This window comes from Alligator mississippiensis, chromosome 7 (genome assembly GCF_030867095.1).
Source record: "Alligator mississippiensis isolate rAllMis1 chromosome 7, rAllMis1, whole genome shotgun sequence".
Taxonomy (NCBI): domain Eukaryota; kingdom Metazoa; phylum Chordata; order Crocodylia; family Alligatoridae; genus Alligator; species Alligator mississippiensis.
In genome coordinates, this window is record NC_081830.1 from 77,593,772 (window position 1) to 77,618,785 (window position 25,014).

Sequence of the window (25,014 nt, forward strand, 5' to 3'; positions counted from 1 at the left end):
TCTTAATGTTATTATAGTAGTATTGACATTGTAAGATGATGTGGCCATGCCCTTTTAGCCATACCTAAGTCCATAAACATGTCTTTTGGTTACACATTTAGCCTTGCTATATACTGTTTTGAAAACTGTAATGGGGAGGTCCTTTCAAGTAGTGCCATATATCAGAGAATACAAATAACAACTTTTCTTTCATTTACTTGAAATAGTGTCATTCCAAATAATGAAAGAATGGAAACTGTTTCTGAAGCTTCTAATAAAATGTAGCATCCTGACTGTGAAGGTCTCAGGGTTCACTCATTCGCATTATTTGAAAACAGCTTGTGTGTTTGTTTGCATGAAATGCCTTTCTGGTTTGATGGATTTGACTATTTTTTCACTAATTTTTTTTTTACAAAAGTCTAAACAGATTAAAGCACTGTTTAACAGTTCTGATATGGGCAACCTTCCTGTGTGAAGGAGAGGGCAGTTAAGTGTGGAACAACTAATAAGCTGACCTATTGTATTTGAAGTGGAGTTGTACTCTTCAATATGATAAATTATCATATAGGATGCTTGAGGATGGACATCGATATGATAAAACATGCCTATGATAGCAATTGACTTCAAGTGTGTTATAGCCACTTGGGCTACCTAATACCTGGAACTGCTATGAAATGGCAAAAAAAAAAAGGACTGAAGGATTGTTACCAAGAGTCATTTTGGATATCTATCTTGTCTCCCAACTATTGGGTTGTCTCCATGGAACAATGGATTTTCTCTTGAGTGCCTGACATAGGAATCAGGCCAAATGTGATAGGATGGGTTTTGGAGTTTCCCAATGACGTGACAGAATTTCTGCTCTATGAGAAACATTCTGGTTCGTGCTGGGAGCTGGCTGGGTCTGTATATGAGATGGCTTATAGGAGAGAGGGCAGGAGAAGTCTAGAATTCAGGTACTTCAAGAGTAAAGTTTGTTTGAGTAAGAAGCTCCTTTGCTAAGCAACGCATGTGTTTTCCTGACTCAGTTCCTAAAGGGCTTTTAAACCTTCACATACTGGTTTTGAGGCTGAAAGCAGCTGAGCGACAGCAACTTATTTGACCAAGGAAGGGTCTTGGACCAGAGGTTTCAGTCTAGAAGCATGCCCTAGAGATCTGGAGCCTGAAACAGTGTTTGGACTCTACCCAGACCCTGTAGTTGGTTAAATTATAACCTGGTAGAGAAATATGGGACCTGATCCAAAGTCTGCTGAAGTTGGTTGACATTTGATCAGGTCATTGGGCAAAGATCTTCCAAAGAATATTCTACTTCCATTTAAAAATATCCTTCCTATTTTCCCCCATCTTTCTCCACCCAATTATTTTACAAACAGTGGCATCTAGATAGCTTACTTTCTATGAAAACATGAGCTCTATGAATTAAACCTGCTATGTCTGTTTGAGAAGGAGTTGCTGTTTTTTTCCCTGTTAGTATCCAACCATGTTAACATGAAAAGTTAGCCCCCCTGCTTACCACCAGAAAATAATAATCTTTTGCTTAAAATGATAGCGAAATCATGTCACAAATTGTTTATAAATTACAGTAATTGTAATTTCAGTGATTTAATACCATGATTTTTGATAGGGAAAATTGATTAAAATGTACCCTCTTGGTTCCTATTGTTCATCATCACATATAGTAGGGATATTGGTTATTTTGCTGTTCAATATTAACAGAATTTAAGGCGTTCTTTATGTAGCCAGGCAGAGAAACATAATTACTGATTTCTTAAGGACAAAAGAAATGTAGCTATGGTTTACTAATTTCTTCAAGATGAGTCAGTCAACAGTTTCTTCTTTATTGACTGACATGTTTCTTTTATAACCTTTATCCACAAGCTGGCTTCAATTGATTATGGCTTTTCAGTGTTGTTTTCCCTTGTAAACTTGCTAAGTCTTCAGTATTAAAAGGCAGTCACAGACGGTTCCTATTCCAACAATTTACTGGTCTCTACTTATGGCTTTGTGCATGTGTGAGGGGGTCACTGCCTGTTCCCAGCTTCCCATAAGTTTCCCCCATTGTGGTCCATGTGGATGGTCTTTCATCAACTTCCTATATGTATTCATGTATTTCAGTATATTTCTCCCATCTGCAGAATGAGTCCAGCGAGAACATGGATGGGAGAGTACCTGCTAAAACTTGATCCATATTTGTGGGAAAGCTGTTCTGAGTTTTTGGGGAATGGGAATTGGAATGGGCCTACCATGTAATTTTCAGACACCTGAGTCATTTTTCATATGCGTGTTTTACACTGACTCCATTTTATGGTCTGTTTTTGCATAAGCATCTAGGTTTTACAAGAAGAGCCAAGAGAGCTCCCATGAGAAACTTTTCTACCTTGATTATCCCCTTTGAATGACTTAAAATTTTGCTTCAGAAGTGGTTGTGGTTAAATGATTCATATTTTCCCACTTGTATGATGGCTTAGAAACTTGTTTAGAAACTTGTTCCAAGTGAAAGAAGAAATAAGTTTCTCCCATCTGCATAAAGTGTCCGGTGGGGGCGTGGATGGGAGTGTACCTGCTAAAAGTGATCCCTGGTTATGGGAAAGTCTCACGGTGTGTGAAAATTTTGTCTAAAAACTTCAATGCAAAATATAGTATGTGGATTGAAAAATTAGCCAACAGTGTTTGGATCCCTTTGGAAGAAGCTTGAGCAGTGTGGGGTCATGTTACTTTGTTTTAGCACATGGTACAAAATATCCTATTAGAAATTTGCAGTCACAAAGAGACAAGGTTAAAAAGAAATAGCAGCCAAATTGCTTGGAGAATAACCATGGTCATGTCCCTAATTTAATACCAAATAGCTTGATATTTTCAAACAATGCCTTGGATTTCATAGTCATATAATTTAATGAAAGATGTAGCCTTTAGTTACGAAGTGTGCAATGTGAGAAGAGACAGTAGGGACATTTTAAACATAAGAAATAGTCTTAGTGCTACCCTGTAGCAAATCTAAACCATGACTAAAGAGGAAGTTGGTGGTTCAGAAAAGCAAGGAATGAGCATTATAGTCATGAAAAATATGACAGGTTATAGCAGTTTGTGTCAACTACTTTCAAGATTACACATAGCTTATGTACAATCAAGACGTTCAGTACACATAGTATATATGTCTGTGTTGGAAATATATAAAATACACACATGCATACACGTGCATCTATTTTTCTTTTTTTTGGTCTCCACAAAGGTTGCTTACTAATTTAAGCCTGGTGAATATGTGGGCTTCAGTTGCCGGAGGTCAGAACTTTACAGCTAAGTGCGCATATTCCATTTTTTGTTGGTTTTCTTACACGTCAACCTCTTGATTGTGTGTTTTTGCTTGGCTGTCGGTCGCACTTGCATGGTGTGATTGACGTTTCCAGATATGTAAAGAGCACACTGTACTTTTTAAAGCTTGAAGAATCAAACTGAGCAATAAATGGGAACGATCGTGTTCCTTGGCTTTATTGAATATTGTCTCTGATTTTTAACTTGTCAATGTGATAATGCTGTTTATCTGAAAGGGGGAATAGTCTAACCTTTTGTAACTCTGACTCATGCTATCTGACCAGCAGTAAATAGAGGTCAGCCTCTTACTGGCACTTGTGTGCGTCTTACCTTTGTTACACAAACTGTAGCTAAAACAATGCTTTCTGCCAGACACATTTACTTATGACTGCTCATATACTCAACAAAAATCGATATAGTTTGATTTTTAATCAAATGCAGCAGGATAGACAGTTGTTTGCTGTTTGTAGTAATATTCCAGTGAAAAGGTCCTTGTGGCTTAGTATTTACTGATGATTAATTGTTTAAAAAATGGAGTATATGTAGTGTAGAAAAAATGTTCATTGTCATTGCACCACTTTGGGGTTAAACTTCAAAATAAAAGAAACTGTTGGATGTTTAACTCCTATTTGCGCCTTTCTGAATGTATGTGCTTGGAGAGGAACAAAGGCAGGGCTGTTTTATACTTGTGCATGCTAGGATGGTGTATATTAATTTAAATAAAATAACATTGGGATATGCTTACTATGTTTGGAATCACTACTGTGGATTGGCTACAGTTATCATATTAACTATTGCTTGTATCTGCTCATATTTCAAGTTACCAGTGTTCACTGCTGTGTAGATATAATATTATTATAAATGCAAAAATGTTTGCTGAATTGTTAACGCAGACTTTAAGTTTTTTTTACGTGAAGAAAGATTTCCTGCTCAAAAGAGCAACTGTGCATTAGCCTCACAATTTTGAACTTCTCCATAAAGCACGATTTTGTCGCTTAAAACCATTTTTATGAAACTAGGGAAATCTTGAGAGAGTGTGAATATATTTTAAGATGCAAAAAGTAACTGGTTTGAATCTCCAAGTGGCTTTATTGTGGGGGTGGTATTTGGCCTTTTCTAAACTCAAGTCTATAGGCACCACGATATAATCCTGCCTCATGACATTTCTTATTTCATTGGAACAAATGCTTGTTTTTGTCATTTGAATTCTTTGAATATCCTGTTTAAAAAAGAACATAAAACAATAGGTGCAGAGCAAGATTGTACCATTTGAAGGAGCTCTTTCATTTCATCTACTGTTTAAGAAGTCTACAGCTTTTTTTTTCCTTTTTGGTTTAATGGGTCATACTGGCAGGTAGACAGGAAGAAGAACTGGAGAGATCCAAGGAGTTGTGGGAGGGAGGAGACATCAGGGAAGGGATACCAGATGGAGTCTGGCAAATGCCTTAGATGACTACGCCTCTGCAGAAACCTAAGAGCATAGCCCGCTACCTATTTTTGATATGGTCAGGGTTCAGTTTGAAGCGGGATTGCTTTTGAAGGAAAAAAAGCTCTCACTGCAGGGAGGGCAAAAATCAGAGCTAGTGAATTTATAAGCATGTGAAATTGCCTACTGTTTTCTCCCTGCTCCTTCATGTGGGGCGGGGAATGAAGTTTGATGCACATCAGTTGTAAAAGCTGTATTACCTGCCAAAGAGAAGTCTGCAGAGACCACTGCAAAGCCAGTGCATGGCTCATTTACTCTGGTTGTATCCTAATATGAGGCTTCGGCAGGTAGGAAATTATTTTGCAGCAATAACATTATCATCGGACACTCCTATCCCAGTGGGAACAACCATCAATACATGCAAGGAGCCATAAAAGACCCCATGTGTAGCCTTCATTTCAGAGTCTGAAAGGGCTAGAGCAATTTTGTTCTGTAGTCATGAAAACTCTGCTACCTAGGTTACCATATATATGAAGAAAAGGTAACGTGTTGCACTATTTCTGCCAGTGGATTCATGTTGTTTGTCTGTGCTAATGATGGTTGTACTTGGGACCACTGCTGATTGCTGTAGGTACTTTCTTCAAAACTGGATTGTATGTTCTCTGTTATCTTATGCAGCCCATTTTAGGAATAGTTTACTGTGCACTTAAGTCCCCCACTTTTTTTTTTTACGTAGACAAGGGAACATAAGACCCCAGGTTTCTTGGGGTCAGGGATGGAAGCCTCTATTTACATAATTAAATGAAGCTATAGGTGAAGGTCACTGCTAACTGATGCAGTTTCCTGTCTCTTAATGTTACTCTTTATGGGAACAAGATTCCTATAACCTACATCTAATATTAATGGTGTAGTTTGCACTAGTCATTAAATTCAGAGCGGAGAAATAAAATTCAGGAAACAATATGGTTACAACCACATTAAGAGAAAAAAGTATAATTCTGAGTATTAAATCTAATCTGATTCTTGTTGAAAACACATGTTGGAAGGAAATGGCAATTTGCAGGAAGCATAAAATGCAGTTAACCAGCAGCAGCATTTAGTCAGTCACCAATACTGTATGTGATTTCTAATTACTTCTGTAGTTTGTCATTGTTTAACACAATCAAATCTAATTGGCCAGAAAATTTTTTTGTTAGACTGTAATAGTCTATGGCTACATTTTTACTGTTATTGTTCCAGTTTCGTTTTGAACATCCCAACCTTTATTGCTTCATTAAATCTTAAATTAGACTTTGATAATAAGCATATTTTCTTAGAATTATCAAATGAATGGAATATATACAGCAGAGTCAAAATTCATTGAAGGGGAGTTTCCAGCATCTAGTTTTTACTTCATACTTAGCCATTCCTTGTGGATCATCAAATGCTGCGCTAAGGCTTTGTTTTTAATTAAGTACCCCTCATTTAAAGGGCAAGACTAATGTCAAGTGCCAAAGAGAAGTCTTAATCTTAAGTTGAAGAGCTTTATGTCTATTTTAGGGTGAAAAATATATAGGTCTTAAGGTTATTAGTGTTAGAACAGTTGCAGAGTTCCTTTCGGTACAACATCCTAAAGTTACAAACTTCTTATAAAGCTGAAGCATTGTTAGAACATTTGGTGACCTCCTCTGTCACCATGTGAAGTGCTTGACATTTATTGTAATTAAAAAATCAAGATACCTATTAAATACTTCTGTTGTTGAAATAAAGGCTAGACTGGTTTTGTCAGTCTAAAACCTCTATGCATTTAGATTAGAGCCGGTACAGAATTTTTCAGGGGTCTGTCAAGTGCAGTTTCATTTGTCATGCCTGTACTGCTTCTGTCTCTCGGGAGAAGTGCTTTTGAGCATGCCCCCCATCTCATTTCCAGGCTACATGTCACAGACCCCCATCTCACTTCCATTTCTGCCAAATGCAGAAATGAGGTAGTGAAACTACTCTGAGAATACTCTTTCTTGCTCTAGCTGTGGTGGGGGGCGGGGGGTGACTAGGCAGCAGCCCTGGGCACCAGCTTTTTTGGGTGTGGGGAAGGAGCCGCAAAAACAGCCGCCGTTGCAGCTGGCTGCTAGTACCTGTGCAGAGCCAGCACCCGGGGTGCAGAGCTGGCCTATTATGCCCTTCCAGCTTGCTTGAGAGCAGCCTCAGGGGCCACTTTCAGAGCAGCCTCACTTCTTGTTTCTGGATTGGCACAATATGGGTTAGCAGCATATAGACAGGGCCTATTTGAGTGGCACTCCTTAGACCATTTTTGGAAGCAATGTAGGCATGCACGTTGAAACGAAAATGCATTGATGAAACTCGGTGTCAGTGAAAGGTTGTGTGAAAGAAAGGGAGAGAGATGTAAACCTTACATTAGAAAGGTGGCTAGGGCATTTGTTGGGGTTTTCCTCTGCCTGATTCATTGCAAGTATTTTGCCACATCCCAGGGACTGTTGGGGATTTGGCTATTCTTGTAATTTACTAATGACAAATTTGGAAAGGTGACATTTCAGAAGCAAGGAGGCTTGTGTGTGTTTATTTATTGGTAATATACATTTTAGGGAACTAACTGTATAGTTGAGAGAGATGTTAGACAAGTTTCAGGCCCAAAGTGCCTTTGTTCAGGTCTCGCTTATGTATCGCAACCCCCCTCCATACAAAACAGAACCCTTGCTTCTTGCATGTCCTGGACTATCCCAGTTAAAACACTCCAACCCCTTATTTTCGTTCACACTTGAACACAAAGTAATTTGCAAAAATATTTAAGGCTTCAGAGTGAAATTGTTGCTTTCCAGCCAGCGTCAGTCTTTGACCCATATTTCATATTAAGGGAGAGTGGGTGTTAATTCATTTGGCAATGTGGGCAAGGAGTAAAAGGGGTCTGTCTTTTGCAAACAGGCAAGTTAGGAGATTCTCAGCATGGGCTGTGGTTGTTTGGGTATGGACTGTTGGGGTTTCTGCCTTCCTCTGTAATGGGGGCATCGTCCTTGTCCTTGGATCTCTCAAGTCCATTTACCAATGCTTGAAGCATCAGGACCCTGACAGCCATTGTCCCCCTGCTTTATCTTTTGCAGGTTAGGGTGCTTTTTTGTGCCTTTGAGCAATAGGTCTTTTAGTTGTGTGACAGGGTTGATTGTGTAATTTAGGAATAGGTTAGATAAGGACCTATCTGGGATGGTTTGGATAGGGATTAGCCTATCTCAGGTGGGGTGTTGAACTAGATGACCTCCAGACCTTCTAGTCTTACCTTTTTATGATTCTAGGAAACCTCACCCCATATTTTACACATTAATGTGCACAGATTTTGTTTGGGCATAGGCACTTTCCAGTTGCTTATAATCAATATACATGAATTATTTTTTATCTTTTATCTTCATTTTTCTTTTTTGAAAAGCAAATGTCTTCCACAACCATACCAGCTGAAAACCCATTGTGAGTTCTGCTGAAAGTAGTGTGCTTTTTAAACGTTTTTTAAATGGCACTCAGAAGTAATGAGCAGAGACTGGCTAACACACTTGTATATTAATGAGCATAATCCAAATATTCAGATTTCAGAGATATGAATTTAGCGTCCAATCTGTAAATCCTTATTAAGCTGATATGCTATATTATAGGTAGAAATTGGGTGAAATTTTCAGGACTGGGCACTTGGTGACAGTGGAAAAAATGATTGCGTAACTTAACCTAGCTAAATAACAGGGAAACACCCCAAATTAAATTTTCTCTTTTAGATCCTTGTGTCATGCCCATTACAGTTGGGCACCTTCCAATGATGCATTAAATCAAGTGACTAACATATGTTATGTATATGGTATGTTCTTTATTTGTTTTCCATGGGAGGAAAATCGTGTAGCTATTCATTTATGGATGATACGCTTTCATTATTGAAGGCCAAGTCAACAAGTGCAACCTGCATTTGAAATGGCAAGTGACAGCGGTGACATTATTATTTTACATAGTTTCATCATTGTAATTGAAAACACATTTCCCACGATAGATGAAACCCTCAGCTATGAAATACAACTTTCCCCAATGTAGAGGAACATTTTCAGCCCATCTTTTGAAGATAATGAGAATGGCATGGGTGAGCAAAGGAAGTCCCTATATTTATCCTGTGTGATGACATTTTAAAACACAGTATTTTTAGCTTTTGTCTTAATTTACTGACAAAGGTCATCTCTGATATATCGAATATACAGAGGTGGGCAAGATTCTTCAATGAATCTCCATTTTGAGGTCTGTTGAATCAGCTGAAGGTTCTGGCCCACTGAATAATGTAAAATAAAACCCGTGGAAGACAATGAAGTGAAAAAAATATCTGACTGGAAGATAACCTCCCTTAATTTTCTATGGATTCTATAAATGGGGTGAAGAAACTAGGCCAGACATTTTTTGTGTTCATCTGTGAATGAGATATGATGGGCAACACTGGAGGACCACATGCTCACAGTCTCCCTGTCTCTTTTCTTAATAGTATATATTGGTTATGCTGGCAGGCACATCTGGATGTGAAGAATCTGTCATTAGGCTCACCTCCCTTTTAACTAGATAATGGGCTGCTGGTTTGCCAATGGGCTGTTCACTGAGCTGCACCAGTCCACATGATAACTACAGTATCGGACAGGTCATAATGGATGAGTTGAATCCTTTCAGTCAATTGGAGACTCTGTTATTCTTGTATAGTTTTGTAGTCCGTCATCCAAGAATATATTTGTTTCTTTTTCCTCAGCAGGTGATCCTTATCGCCTCGAGATTCTTTTGCATGGGTTGTGAGTGACTATCCAACTTCCTTGACTAGGAGAGTGAGACAAGCACTTGCAGTCACCTGTTCTGGTACGCGACTTCTTTTAGTTGAGTGGCGAAGACTGAAATACAGTGACTGTCTTTATAAAATGTAGGTTTATCACATGCTGGCATTTACCATTATCCATGGTATGCACTGCCCTCTTTTGGGAGGTCTCTACTATTTCAGAAAACTGATAAATTAGCTGATTATTTCCAGCTGTTTTCTCTGCAGATAGTTTACATTTTATTTCCTAGCACCTGGCTGTATATTCCAGAATATTGATTTATTTACTCTACAGTAAGAGGTGAAAATGGATCAAGTAAACATCGATAATGTGTAGGAGGAGTAGTCGGTATTTAAAATCAATAGGACAACCATATTTTGTAGAATGTAGATACAAGATGATTTTAGTAATTTTCGATGTCACATGATAACAGTACCTATTATTCTTGAATTCCTCCGATTACAACTGTATACCTGTGTTCAGCATTACATCATACTATGCCAAGTATGTCTTGCACAGAAGCCGGAGACATGTTTTTTCACAAGCAAGAGAACTGGATAGGCTCTTTCAGTATATTTTACTGAGAGAACATTTTAGTTCTTCTTGGTTTATCTGGCATGTGGGAAGCATAATTAAACCCAGATATAATGTTGGTAACCCTATAGGTAAATGTTTAGTATTGAAACCATTTTTCACTTAATACCAATGACTCACTAAAACAGATAGAGAGGCTGGCTGAAGGACAGTGCATGACTGCACGGCAGTAATTGATATGTTATTGTTTTCAGGGTCACAGTGGCATTGTGTAGCTAATTGGTCGACGGAATATGTGAAAAACAAGGTGTGTTTGATAATGTCTTTTATTGGATCAACTGCATAGGTCAGAGAGATGTTCAACAGACTTTTGGGGAACACTTTCACCATTCCATCTCTGACTTCTCAGTTCTTGTACTCAAGCAAAATGTATGTGGCGCCTTAAGAGGATGAACTTGGGAACAAAAATTAATTACATTGCTAGACACATGGACTAAACACACAATGGTTTTATGGCTCATTACAATGTATCTGCTTCCCCTTGTAAGCTTTCTGTATTCTATAAGTAATAACGACTCTTTTCCCATTAAATATTCTCATTTTTTCATAATTAGGTTGTCTATTTGAACTGCCTGTTACTTGTTTTGTAGCTACCTCTAATCACTTCTCTTTGCCTACACAGGCTTACCACCCTCTTCCCCTTCTATAAGTGACTATTTTTATTTACATAACTGAGTAAACAAAGTCACAGTTCTTTAGCTGCGGCCAGGGGTTGTCAAACGGGGGTACACATACCCCTAGCGGTACTTGGATCGGTCCTAGGGGGTACGCGGAGGCGGGGACAGGGAGCCACCGCCTCCCAGGAGCAGGGCCAGGGCAAGGGCATTCTGTTTCTCCCTCCACCCCCACCCCCATGCCCGGCATCTGGTCGCCACGGGTACTTAGATAAAAAAGGTTAAAAACCCCTTGCTTAGGCTGTATCTGCTTCTTTCCCATACCTGAGGAAGGGCATTTTATACCCAAGACCTTATCGAACACCTCTCCCTACTATACAACTGGTCCAATAAAATATTGCTGTGTAGAACTTGCATTGTGTCGAGATCAGATCACGATCAGTGAATTTATTTAGATGCTCTTTACTTTGGATGAGAATTGTTTTATGCTAAAAGATTTCAGTAGGATACAGCAGAATTTACTTGAGAATTCAGAAATACTTATGCGCGCAAAACTGGTGTTGACATCAGTAAAAGTTTTGCTTGCTTAGAGACTGAAAGTTCAAGCTCCTGTTGTCATGAGGACGATTCTTTAAGTGGTGCGTGAACATCTAATGTAAAAATTATTAATTATTCAGCTGATGTGGGACATAGTAGAAGGATATCACTGAGCACAGAAGTTAGACAATGATCTTCATAGGAGGTGGCTGGGATGACAGCATGCTGAAGTAACAGTTGCATTCTTTGGCCATTTTTCTCACCTTTAAGAGAGGTTTCGTGATGAATCCTCATGATATCCTAAGCCCTCAGTACCTATGTTTAATTAATAAATATTGGGAAGCATGACCAATGCTGCTTTTAGCTGCACTAAAGGTGACTAAAATATTTAATGCAGACGTTAACAAGAAGCTGGAGTATAAACAACATCAACAATCTCCTTGTATATTAAATACATCATGATTAAAAGAAAGTAAATTGTACAAGTAACTATATACCACAGTGATTCATTATGAAATAATTTGACTGGATTTGTGTGTAGTACTGTGAAGTTGAGTCTCCGATATACGGTGTTATGTGTAGTCTTTAATATATTATTACATATAGCTGTGTTGGTTTATCTGGTATAAATTTAAAGGAAACCTTTGCCGATGGAACAATTCCAGTTCTATGTCTGAATGACCATTAAAACATCTCTTCCAGTTCTTTTCAACGTCTTGCTTGCAAAACCAAAAAAATAAATTCAAACCGAATAGTATTTAGTTTGCTTCTATAAGAGACAGTTAAAGTTGTGAAACTCAAGCACTCCAAAGTTGGAAAATGTCAGATTAAAGCTTCCTGTGCAGCTATCCCCTGGGATGTGTGGCGGATTCACTGTTTAATTACAAGATCACAGACTAATTTTTCCTTCAGGGCTGCATTCAGCTGCCTTAGCCATGAGATTGTCTTTTCTCTTCCTGCAATCCCCTTCTTCATTAACTGTACACCTCCTTATTTATATAGTAGATGAAGCTGGTATCTGACTAACAATGGTTGCCTTCAGCACACAGCTTTGATTTATCCCTGGAGCACTGTCAGGCTTGTGCACAGAATGGAACAGGGGTCTTTTCAAGAAAATAGCTTAAAACAGCAAAGTAGGCTAAATGAAGTCTGCATGGCCATCTTTTAAATTTGGCATTTCCTATTTCTGGAATGCTCAACTTTGCACTATTAATGTATTTGTAATGTCATGTTTTGTGTGTTACTTTCTAGGCTTTTAAAAAAGCCAACTGAAACCCAAGAACTTCCATGATGTTATAGGCAATTTGTAGGGGGTGTGCGGGGGGGCATGTGCTCCCCCCCCCCCCCCCGCGGCCCCCCAAGATGGGCTGCCGCCATTGCTGGCCTTGGGAGGTAGTTGCCGCTCGCCATCCACCCGTCCTTCGCTGCTCATGCCAGCGTCTGTGGGCAGTCACCGCTTGCCACCGATGCTGCCACCTACAAATGGTGCCCCCCCAGTCTTGGGAGGCACCCGTCTTCCATGCATCGACATCCACATACTTGAGCAGTAGGGCTGACATCTTTGGATTCATTACCTCAACCTCTTATCTAACCGTGTATGCTTTCATCCTTTCTGTGGGGCTGGTTCATAGATTCATAGATGCTAGGGTCAGAAGGGACCTCAATAGATCATTGAGTCTGTCCCCCTGCATAGGCAGGAAAGAGTGCTGGGTTCAGATGACCCCAGCTAGATGCTTATCTAACCTCCTCTTGAAGACCCCCAGGGTAGGGGAGAGCACCACCTCCCTTGGGAGCCCGTTCCAGACCTTGGTCACTCTAACTGTGAAGAAGTTCTTCCTACTGTCTAGTCTAAATCTGCTCTCTGCTAGCTTGTGGCCATTATTTCTTGTAACCCCCGGGGGCGCCTTGGTGAATAAAACCTCACCAATTCCCTTCTGTGCCCCCATGATGAACTTATAGGCAGCCACAAGGTCGCCTCTCAACCTTCTCTTGTGGAGGCTGAAGAGGTCCAGGTGCCCTAGTCTGTCCTCATAGGGCTTGGCCTGCAAGCCCTTAATCATACGAGTGGCCCTTCTCTGGACCCTCTCCAGGTTATCCACATCCCTCTTGAAGTGCGGCGCCCAGAATTGCGCTCAGTACTCCAACTGCAGTCTGACCAGCACCCGATAGAGGGGGAGTATCACTTCCTTAGATCTGTTCGTCATGCATCTGCTGATGCACGATAAAGTACCATTAGCTTTTCTGATGGCTTTGTCACACTGACGACTCATGTTCTTCGTGGACTCCAAGGACTCCAAGATCCCTTTCTGCTTCCGTACCACCCAGCAGGTCATTTCCTAGGCAGTAGGTGTGCTGGACATTTTTCCTCGCTAGGTGCAGCACTTTGCATTTCTCCTTGTTGAATTGCATTCTGTTGTTTTCTGCCCATATGCCGAACCTGTCCAGGTCTGTTAGTAGTTGTTCCCTGCCCTCCGACGTGTCCACTTCTCCCCACAGTTTTGTGTCATCCACAGACTTGGACAGAGTACACTTCACTCCCTCGTCCAAGTCGCTGATAAAGATATTGAAGAGTATCGGTCCCAGGACCGAGCCCTGCGGGACTCCACTGCCCACACCCTTCCAGGTTGATACTGACCCATCCACTGTGACTCTCTGGGTGTGACCCTCTAGCCAATTCGCCACCCACCGGACTGTGTAGTCATCCAAGTCACAGCCTCTTAACTTGTTTACCAGTATGGTGTGGGATACTGTATTGAAGGCCTTCCTGAAGTCTAAGTATACAACATCAACCCCTACTCCTGTGTCCAGGTGTTTTGTAACCTGGTCATAAGAAGAGACTAGATTAGTCAGGCATGATCTACCTGCTACGAACCCGTGCTGGTTTCCCCTCAGCATAATATGTCCTGCCGGGCTCTCACAAATGTGAGCCTTGATAATTTTTTCGAAGGCTTTGCCTAGGATGGAGGTGAGACTGACTGGCTTATAGTTCCCCGGGTCCTTCTTCCTCCCCTTCTTGAAAATGGGGACCACATTGGCCCTTTTCCAGTCCTCCGGGAACTGGCCCGTGTGCCACGAGTGTTCAAATATTCCAGCCAGTGGCTCTGCAATGACGTCAGCCAGTGCCTTCAGTACCCTCCGATGTGTCACAACCCAAAGTTGTGATTTGTTGTTTGTGTATGCTTTGGCAATGCTAAATTATTTTTCCTGCCTAAATTACAGTTTCTTTGCATGGTGGAGTTCTCTGCTGTGGAAGAGAACCCCGGGTGCAAAAGGCTTTCCCACCGTTTTGTAGCTTCTTTGCAGGGTGCATTTCTTTGCTGCATACTAGTGATGCATGTTGCAAAGGAGTTCCCGCCATTTGTATTTAGATTCGCCCCACATTATTGGCCAGGTTCTAAATGTAGGCACACATGGCGGCTAGCTATTGGCTTGCTAGCTGTACAAAAGGCTTGGGTAGTTTCCGCCCAAGTTGAAGAGAGAGGAAAACTGGACAGATACAGAACTCGCCAGGAGGAGGAGACTTCGCGCCGTGTGAAGATCTGTAAGCGATGTGGACCCTTGCGGACCCAACGCGCCTCTCTTAAGCAGGCAATAGAGGCTTAATAACCGAACCCACGGAGCTTTAACAACTCCGGAGCGGGGAACAAAAGAACGAACCGTTTCTAGCCTCTCCCCGTCGCCAAGCGCAATCCTAGACGTATCCCTTTTCTGTAGACCCAATTTTCGAACCCACAAAGTCTTAACAACTCCGGGGGACCAGGGAACCGAACCCAATTTTCAAACCCACGGAGCTTAAACAACTCCGGGGCCTGGGAACTGGATGGCCCACGGAGCTTCGACAACTCCGTGGGAAAGAATTGCCGAACCCGCGGAGCCTAAACAACTCTGTGGGAAAGAACTTGTCGTAATCCTCCAACGAGGATTTAAGCGGAGCTGCACCTGGAAAGCTGTCCAGCCTACACCACTACCATCTTTGGGTGTAAGTAAATAATCTTTTAATCAACCACTATGCGTTTGTGACTAATTCTAGCTCGCCACCGGTTTTCTCCGACCCTGCGTGCCCGGGCTGCTGGCCACAGCCCGCGTGCGCAAAGACGGGCTGCGGATCGCCCCCCCTGACTCGCACTTGGTGGCGGGATCAGGGCCTGGCCCGCACAGGATGGAGCTCGTCCGGGCCTGCCGACTTAAAGGCATCCCGTTCCTCCAAGTGACTCTGCACCATCTCAGGGTCTATGCATGGCAGTCTGGTGCCTTGCTGCTGCCTCTCTACAATCCCAGTGAGAGCCTTGTCCTGCCCCTCACTTAGGAACACTGAGGCAAAGAACTCGTTGAGGAGTTCAGCCTTGTCCCCCCTGTCTGTCACCAATTGTTTCTGCCCATTTAGTCGGGGTCCTATTCCACCCTGGGCTTTCCTTTTACTCCCTATATATCTAAAAAACAATTTTTTGTTATCGTTTACTTAGGATGCCATCCTCAGCTCCATGGTAGCTTTGGCCCATCTAACTGCCTCCCTGCAGGTGCAAACAGAGGAGGTATACTCATCTTTGGTAATCTCTCTCCATTTCCACTTTTTATGTGCTCCCCTTTTAGTCCACAGGCTGTCCTGGATTTCTCTGGTCAGCCAAGGAAGCCTCCTGGCCCCTTTCCCTCTTTTTCCTCGCATCAGGATCGTCTCCCTCTGTGCCCGAAGGATCATTTCCTAAGGCACAGCCACCCTTCCTGGGCTCCCATCTCTTCAAAACTCCTACTCTGCAGTGTGTCCTTGACTAATCGCCTGAGTTCATTGAAATCAGCTTTCCTAAAGTCTAGCACTTTCACCCTACTAGTTACCTTACCCACTCGACGTCTTACGATGAATTCTATTATTTGGTGATCACTGTCCCCCAGGTGACTACCAATCTGTAGGTCCTCTACCATATCATCCCCTGTTGCCAATACCAGGTCCAGCTGGTACTGTAGGGGGATGGAAAACACACATTTTTCCAGCTCGTTTCAGCTGATATTTGCAAACAGCATAGGAATGCTGAGGCTTGGGGTATTTTGTGTTCCGCACATTCTGGAAAAAATTGGTTAATGGACTCTTCTGACCTTTCCCCATGAAGCTGGGCCCTTTCTGACCTTTTCTTATCTTGTCTTTCCACCCAGAAGATCCCACCAGATCCTTTTCCCAATCTGTGCTCTGTCTGTACCTTCTTATTTATTTCTGTTCTTCTTGATTAGCTAGGTGCAGTCTCTTTATGTGCTTTCCTTAAAGCTTCTTGTCCATCTTCAAACACCTAGTCTGGTTCTTGTTCTGTCTGCATTCAGATCAGACTGTTTTTTCCTCCATGTCTGGGCTCCAAAAGTAGGGGCACTAAAAAGACAGAAGAGCCAGTTTCTCTGTGCCTCATACCCCATCAGCTGTAAACAGCAATTGCAGAGAAAGTATTTCTCAATGCCTGTAGACATGTGCTTAGAGTGTGCTCTATGCATATTGAATCCTTGGAGAGTTTAGCTTCTGAACTATATAACTAGTCTCTACTGAGTGGGAGAGACTTGAAATTATTTTTCAATGGTCTTGAAGTTTGACCAAACTTGTACGGTTATTTGCAGTGAAAGAAAAGGTCTGTCTTTCACGTGAGGGTGCCCCACTACACATCGCCACCCATAAGTGAATCTCTAAATCCTTCTTAAAGGAGGCTCTGAGCTTCTAAAAAAACCCCTGTACATTTTTAAGAGGGTGAAGAAAATTATTTTTCTCCTTATCTCTTTTTCAGAAACAGCTGAGACATATGCCCTAAAACTTCAAAAAGAAGAGAGAGTGAGAAAAAATCAAGCCGAGGTAGGTGCTTGAAATCGGCAGTTCAGCATTTTGCCCTGGAATGGTTAATGTGGCAGTAATGAGGTTCCATCATGGGAGATGTTGGATGACCAACAATGTTGCGAGTTCCCCCTATAATTAATGAACTTTATGAACTGTGTGAAAACTGGTGATTTTTAAAAAATGCATATCTAATATATTACTATGAATAGTGTCTTTGCTGGTCACAGAGCTCAAAATAAGGATTTTCTGATTATTTCACTATTTTAGTGGGTCCTGAGTCTGAGATTAAGTTTTTTTCATATACTTATTAATATTTAAATAAAACTCCTGCTAGATATTTCCTTTTATAATAGGTTAATACATGGAGAATAATGATGGATCATTTAATGTTGGCTGAAAGATAATCATAAGGGAGTCATATTAATGTATGACAGTTAAAAATATTCTAAGACCTAGAAGACCATTTTAAATGAGTTCAGTTTTATCCTTCTTTTTTTATTCCTCCATGTTATTTCTTTCTTGCTCTTCAAAAAGAGAAGACAGAAACAATAATCAGGTTCTCTTCCTTCCCCAAGGAATAAAAGGCAACCTCCATATCAGAAATAAACAGCCAGTCACCAAAGCTGCAGACAGTTTTTCTTCTAAGTGGATGATTTTCAAATAATTAATTGGTTCAGTCATATGCTGTGTACTCTAGTCCTTAGATGTGTCCTGATTTTTGCATGTCTCCTGGCAAGGTTTTTTGCACATGATCCTTGAAACAAATTTCAAAGATATCAATTTTTTGCAGTGACATTACTCAGTTTGGCAGCCATTCGTTCCATGCTTGATGTTGAAAATGATCATTTATAAGCTGTTTGCCGGCCTAACATAAATAATGTAGACTTGCAGTGTTCCTCTTGCAAATCTGGCATTAGGTGGACAACATGGTATCAGTACAGCATTGTATACTTGTCTAATGTGTGTTTGCTCACGTGCAAAGAAAAAAACCGTAGGTGGTAATCGTAAGAAAATCTCCACAAAAATGTGTTTTAAATAGGATTTCTGTTTTCTTAAGTGATTACAACCCATCTGGGTTTTCTAATCTACTTTTCTGCTTTAGCAGGTGAATGGATTCTATTCTGTGAAACCTAAAATCGTTTCCTCCTGCAGTATTTATATGTAACAGTAATGTAATGTTGGTGCTATGGTAGTTCCTAGAAGCCCCAACTGGGGCATTGGAATCATTGCCCCGTTGTATTAGATGCTCTATACATATATACACATACTATATAAAACTAGTTTGTGCCCCAAAGAGCTTACAATCTAATACATGACAAAAAGTAACAGATGGATATAACAAACAGTCAGGGGAGCACAAGCTAACAGTGAGACACTTATGATTAGAATAATAAGCGATAGTCAGCAGCTGCTTAGTTATTGTCAAGTGCTTTGTAGGCATCATGGCAGAGGTTAATAGAGGCTAATGTAGCAGCCTCTATTGGAGATATTCAAGGAGCTCTTCCTATTCATAATGGCTAGCATGGGAGCAATGTCAGTTTGAAAAGAGAAACACGTACAATATGTGAATGTATGGCTCTAAAATTAGCAAGTTTACCCTCTTCCAGTTTAGAACAGGGGTGCTCAACCGACAGGCCACATCCAGCTGATGGCCCCATGTCCTCCAGCCCACAGGGCTCCTCATAGCTCCAGAAATTTGGTAGCAGGGGAGTAGAGACATTGCTCCACTACTGTTATATTTTCTGGGCCTGGTGTGGATCTCCAGGCTCTGCACACTTGATTGGGTACATGATCCAAGCATGTAAGTGGGGGGAGGGGAATGCCAGGCCTCGGGGACTAATCCCAGTATGCTGGGGCTGGAGGGGGGTCCCAGGGCAGGGGGACTAAACCTGGTAGGGGAGTGCAGTGTTACGCTCCCAGGGACCAGTGCTGGCACGCAGGGGTGGGAGGGAGCAGCACTGGGCTAGCCCCTGGGAACCAATTCTGGCAAGTGGGGCAGAAGCAGGCAATGCCAGTCCCCCAGGGACCAATCCCTGTGTGAGGAGGCAGCAGTGGGTGGTGCTGGGAGGCCCGATCCTGGCATGTAGGGCTTGATTTGGCCCACATACCAGCCTGGTCCCACTCATCTGGTCTGCAGGGCCAAAAGGCTGAGCACCACCGGTTTGGAAGATGTTTGGGGTACCAGCACCTGCTCTGATGAAAGCGCGCAATTTGTGTCCGTATCAAAGAAAAAATTAATACCGTATTTAGTTGTTTAGAAGGCAAGGTTTCTTCCTCTTTTTTAACATTGTGGGGGAAAAGCCCCTCATCTCATAATTGAGTACGAGATGGCAGGAATGGAGGCAGTTACCTGCTGTCCCCCTCCCTCCAGTTCTGGCTCTGGCTCTGTCTCAGATCCTAACCTGGGGGGAGGGTCAGAGCTGAAGCAGCAGCTGCTGCCTTTCCTCTGCTGGCTATGTACCACCAGCCACTCTCCTCTGCAGCCTCAAGCCACCACTGCCCCCACTCTCCCCTAACCCATGCTGCTGCTTCCTCTCTGCCATCCTCCTCCTTACCTTTGCTCCATGCTGGCATGTTCCATAGTTTCATAGTAGCTAGGGTCAGGAGGGACCTGAACAGATCATCTACCCTGACACCCTGCCACAGGCAGGAATGAATGCTGGGCTCACAAGACCCCAGACAGGTGATCATCCAACCTCCTCTTGAATTTGTTCGAGGTAGGGGTGAGGACCACTTCCCTGGGAAGTTGGTTCCAGATTTTGGCCACCCTAACTGTAAAATATTGCCTTCTGATCTCTAACCTACACCTTTTCTCCATCAGCTTATTACCATTGTTCCTTGTCACCCCAGGTGGTGCTGTGGAGAAAAGGGCTTTACCTATTTGCTGTTGATCTCCCCTGATGAGTTTGTAGGCAGCCACCAGGTCCCCCCTCAGCCTCCTCTTGCTGAGGCTGAACAGGTTCAGGTCCCTCAGTCTCTCCTCGTAGGGCCTGTCCTGCTGCCCTCTCACCAAGCGGGTGGCCCTCCTTTGAACCCTCTCCAGGCTGGCTACTTCCCTTTTGAAGTGTGATGCCCAGTACTGGATGCAGTACTCCAACTGCGGCCTGACCAAAGTCCCATTCCATTCTTGCTGCAGCCTGGAGCGTGCAGCACATGCTCCAGTCTGACCTTGTAGCAGTTCTGCCGGCTCTGTGCCATCCCTGCTGCAGAGCTACTGTTCCTTGCCATTTGCCTTAGCATGTATCCCCCTGTTGCTCCCTCCAATGTCTGTCCCCCTGGGGCAGCCCCATTACTATCCCTGCCATCACCTCTCCCCACACTGCCTGCAGTAGTGGCGGGGGAGGGCAGGTACAAATTCAAGATGATCCACCAATAATTAGAGTCCATGCTTGGGAAATTATAATAAATTTTCTGTGTATGCAATCTAATTATTGGGGGGTCATTCTGTATGCGGGTGAATACAGTATTTCTTCTCTCCTTCCAGGTCCTACCACTCTCTCTTACCATAGTGCCTCAGCATTCCCCCTGCATCCTGAAAATTATTTTACGGCTTCAAAGGATTTGTGGTTGGTTAGTTGTTCCAAAAGATACTCTGATGCTTTTGCTAAGTCATAGATTCATAGATGTAGGCTCGGAAGGGACCTTGTAGATCTTCTAGTCCGACCCCCTGCCATGGGCAGGAGAGAAAATTGGGCTCTAATGACCCCAGCCAGGTAAATGTCGAGCCTCCTCTTAAAGACCCCCAGGGTAGGAGCCATCACCCCTTCCCTTGGAAGTTGGTTCCAGATCCTAGCCGCCCTGACTGTGAAGTAGTGCCTTCTAATGTCTAATCTAAACCTACTCTCTAGCAACTTATGGTCGTTATTCTTTGTTACTCCGGGCGGCACTCGGGGGAACAAGGTCTTTCCCAAACCCTGCTGGTCCCCCCTAGTAAGTTTATAGACGGCCACCAGGTCCCTCCATAGCCTTCTCTTGCGAAGGCTGAACAGGGTAAGGACCCATAGCCTCTCCTCATAGGGTCTGCCCTGCTGTCCCCGGATCATGTGGGTGGCCCTCCTCTGCACCCTCTTGATGCTGTCCACATCCCTCCTGAAGTGCGGCGCCCAGAACTGGACACAGTACTCCAGCTGTGGCCAGTCCAGTGTCACGTAAAGGGGGAGGATCACCTGAGTTAGAGTCCTGCTCATAAGTACTGTGAACATGCTTTGTGATCAGATCTCAGAAAACACCTTATCAGAAAATGACTTCAATGCTGTTGTCAAAAATACGTTAAGTACTGCTGTTACATGTTAAATTTATTATTCAATGGTATTAGTAAACTGATTTTTTTTTCATAAAGGTATTGCTGTGCTTATGAGAAATGGAATGACTGGTCTAATAACAATGATTAGTATAAACCCGATTGCCCCAATAATGTTTTATTATTTCCCTAAGATATATCGATTGAAAGCTGTACTAAATTGAAGTCTCTTCATCTTAGTACAATCTGTTCTAACCCATAAATAACTTCAGGGAAAAAATGGCTTTGCAGCTCTTCCTGGGAAATCTTTTCTCTCAACAGGCTTGTTACTCAGAACAGGTCTGCCAATGTGTCATTGCATTCTAGCATTGTGTACTCTCTTTCCCAGTTTCCCATTTTTGATCTCTGGTGCATTCATATGTGCCTGTAAGAGACCCACTCATTCAGTAATCAGAGAACAACCAGAGTTGACCCTGTCTTCTGCCCCAGTTCATTGGGACCTGGAAAGTCCAACACTGATTGCTGCAGAACCGTTCCTTTATGGCATACAGTTCTTTCTAGGGTTGATGCCTGAGAGGTATATTGCAAAAAAACATCAATAGTTACATGACTAGAGGTTCATCTGCTGCTTTCTGTGGCATAATCTTCAGTAGCTTTTATACCTCTAAGGAGAGATTGACTCTGGAAAAATCAGCAAGGAAGCTCTTTTGCCTTCTTTTATTTTAGCATAATGGAGTCTGAATGTATAGAACTGAATGTGATAAATCCAGGTAGAACAGCAGAATTTGTACAACTTGTATGATGTTATCAGATTGTTGGAATGCAGGGTGTGAAGCAGCCTTCTCTGGGTTATAGTGGGATAATTATTATTTTTTACTAACTGATGAGGAAGGTGTTTTTTTTGGCTAAATATGTAAAACAACAACATAAAATGGAGAGTGAGTGAATCCAAATCTCATGATTTCCAGTGCTGAATCTACACTGCCTCAGTGAAATATACTTTAAGTGATGTGAAATGTGGATTAGAAGAGGACACTTAGTATCTTTAAGCCCTTGACTTGGAGAAGATGCTCATTATTTAGGCATATGAATACTGAAATGAATAAGCAGTTAAGTAGAAATGGAGAAAAGAAACAATTTAGCAAGCAACCTACAGATTATAGGGTTTCTTACTTTGTTACTAACATTTTGGTAAAAGAAATAATTTTTTCGCCATGGTTGTAAAGTTTTGAAAGTATTTAGTAACTTGCTTGAGGGTCACAGCTTGCAATAAATTCCTTAAAAAGATTTCAGTAAGACTTGACAGGTGTGCAAGTTTAAGGGATTTGAGTCATACTAAAATACCAAAATTGTGGTTGGTACCCTGTGACTATGATTAGCATCAACCATTGAGCTCTATATTGATTTTTTTTCTGAATGAATGCATATTAGGCAATCCGAGTTTGTGGAAAGATTAGTTGGAGTCTTAAATTGTTGTGCTGGTGTTGGCTGTCTTATTCTGATGCAGCTAACACAAGTTTAATTCTTTCCACTTCAGTGCAGTTCCTTCTGATATGGCCTGATATAAGTGAGAAGAATCAGACCCTTTGTCTCTTCTCAGCTATATGGAATGGTATTAATAATAGAATAGAATTTGTTCCATAGTTTTTTAACAAGTCAAAGTACATCCCTTGTCTTGTCAAGGATGAACATTGCTTTATAGAATGAGCTTGGCATGTGCTTAAGATTGATTGTTTGTCAATGGCGATTGGGAATGTCAAATTTACGTGATTAGCCAAGTAGTGTGTTCAGTAACGTTCTGTTCATTCCTTGGTCTTGTATTTTTTCTGCCTTGTGGAATTGCCTTGGAGTCTGGAAATCTGTTTTATATGCTGAGCCAGGCTGGCTTCTGCTAGTCTGATGTCATCTCTGCTCCACCTCCTGGAATATTGATTTTCACAGTGTACACTGTTAAATCAATATGATTTATATTGGCATTTACTTGCGACATAATAGTTAAGTGTGTCAGCAATCAACTAAAAACATACATTGAAATAATGTGAAGGATTTCAGTAAAACCTGGCCAAAGAAGGGAATTCCAAATTAAAGTTATAACTGGCTGAGACAATACATGGTGTTTAGCTTCCTGACAATTGTAATCCATAGCTGCTGGCACAATGTAGCTATTACATCATACATTACTGAATACGTGTTACCAATATTATAGGTTTACTAATATAGATCCTGTTAATATAATTTCATGTCAAATAAAGAGTCACTGGGTCCATCTACATGAGACGCTATGTCACTGTGGCAATGGCGGGCACAAACTGTGATGCGGCAGCTATGTCACTGTAGCAAAATGCTCCCTTGCTATGGTGATGTAGTAGCTAAAAATAATCATGCGCTGCCAGCATGGTGCAATATGGGCTGTTACTGCGCCATCATTTAGTACTTCCTAAAGGAAGTACTGACGGTGCAGTAATAGCGGTGCTATAAGGGCACACGTAGAAGTGCCCATTGTGTAAAATATTCTTAGTTATAAGATTTCAGTTTAATTTTGGAGCTTGTAAAAATGAGGGGTTCCATCTAATAAAGCATATCTATAGAGGGGAGGTATGGGGTGCTTTTCCTCATAAACCCCATATATGGAAGTTGGAGTGAGCCAGATCCTCTCTGTCTTAAGCAGTATGCTTATATTAGTATAATTATTTATTAAATTGTGCTTTCTTTTACCCCAGTATTGAACTGGTAGTGAATGATCTAGTCCTGGGCACAGAGCACCTAAACAGTCCCTCAGGATTGGGTAAGTTCCTACACCTTCAGAATTCCCAATCGTTCTCTATGGCTGTGGAACCTAGGGCTGCAATATAATTATGGATAAACCACACTGCTGAAGTTTTGGAGTCAGAATTTAACCCAGTGAGGACATGACATTGGTATTAAGGAACAGCATCTCTAATTGAAGATGTTTGTCACCTTTGAAAATGTTTCATATTAAGTATGTGGCCTGACAGTTGCAAGAGCAGGGCATGAAAGTCTAGCTCTGTGCTGAGAAACATGAGATCCATAGCTTTTCTGGGCAACGAAGGCCATGTACAGCCCAGCATCCCATGGTCCTACTTTCCTGCACTCACAGGATGGCTTGATGCTCTCAAAGATAACGAATCTATCCAAGTTAGAGGGAAAGAGCACTTGAGGCCCTCCTGAACTGTGAGTCCACTGTGGCAGATACCACCATCAAATCCATCCCCTAACACCCTGAAAATGGATCCCTCACCAACCCACCTATCCTAGAAGTCTGGTGTGCCGGCCCGGAAACTAGGAACAACAAGGCCAATGGACTGTATACGTGCTGAAGTCTATAAGGCTGGTGACAAGGAACTAGTACTGAGACTCCATAAATTTACTCTACACATTTGGAACAATGAAATGATCCCCGGGGACCTGAGGAATGCTCACATAGTGACTATTTCAAAAACGGAGATGTCTGTGTATGGGAACTATTGAGGTATCAACCTCCTTTCCATAGCAGGGAAAATGTTTGCCCGCATCTTCCTGAACCATCTTTTACCTTTTGCTGAAGAAGTCCTGCCAGAATCTCAGCGTGGATTAAGACTGTGTGGCAGTTGACATTATCTTTGTTGCCTGCTAGGTGTAAGTGAAGTGTCAGGAACAACACCAGGATTGGTATATGACCTCCAGTGACCTCACTAAGGCCTTTGATT

At 42.0% G+C, this 25,014-nt stretch overlaps 1 protein-coding gene across 3 annotated transcripts in view; it reads left to right on the forward strand.

Moving 5' to 3' along the window:
* The window catches only part of NAALADL2 (N-acetylated alpha-linked acidic dipeptidase like 2), a 1,094,482-nt gene that overhangs the window by 192,547 nt on the left and 876,921 nt on the right, over positions 1-25,014 (forward strand). For all 3 annotated transcript variants that reach the window (XM_059731159.1, XM_059731157.1, XM_059731158.1), the window contains one exon: positions 17,021-17,085. The gene's annotated coding sequence lies outside the window, so the exon portion shown is untranslated. The remainder of the gene's footprint in view (positions 1-17,020; positions 17,086-25,014) is intronic.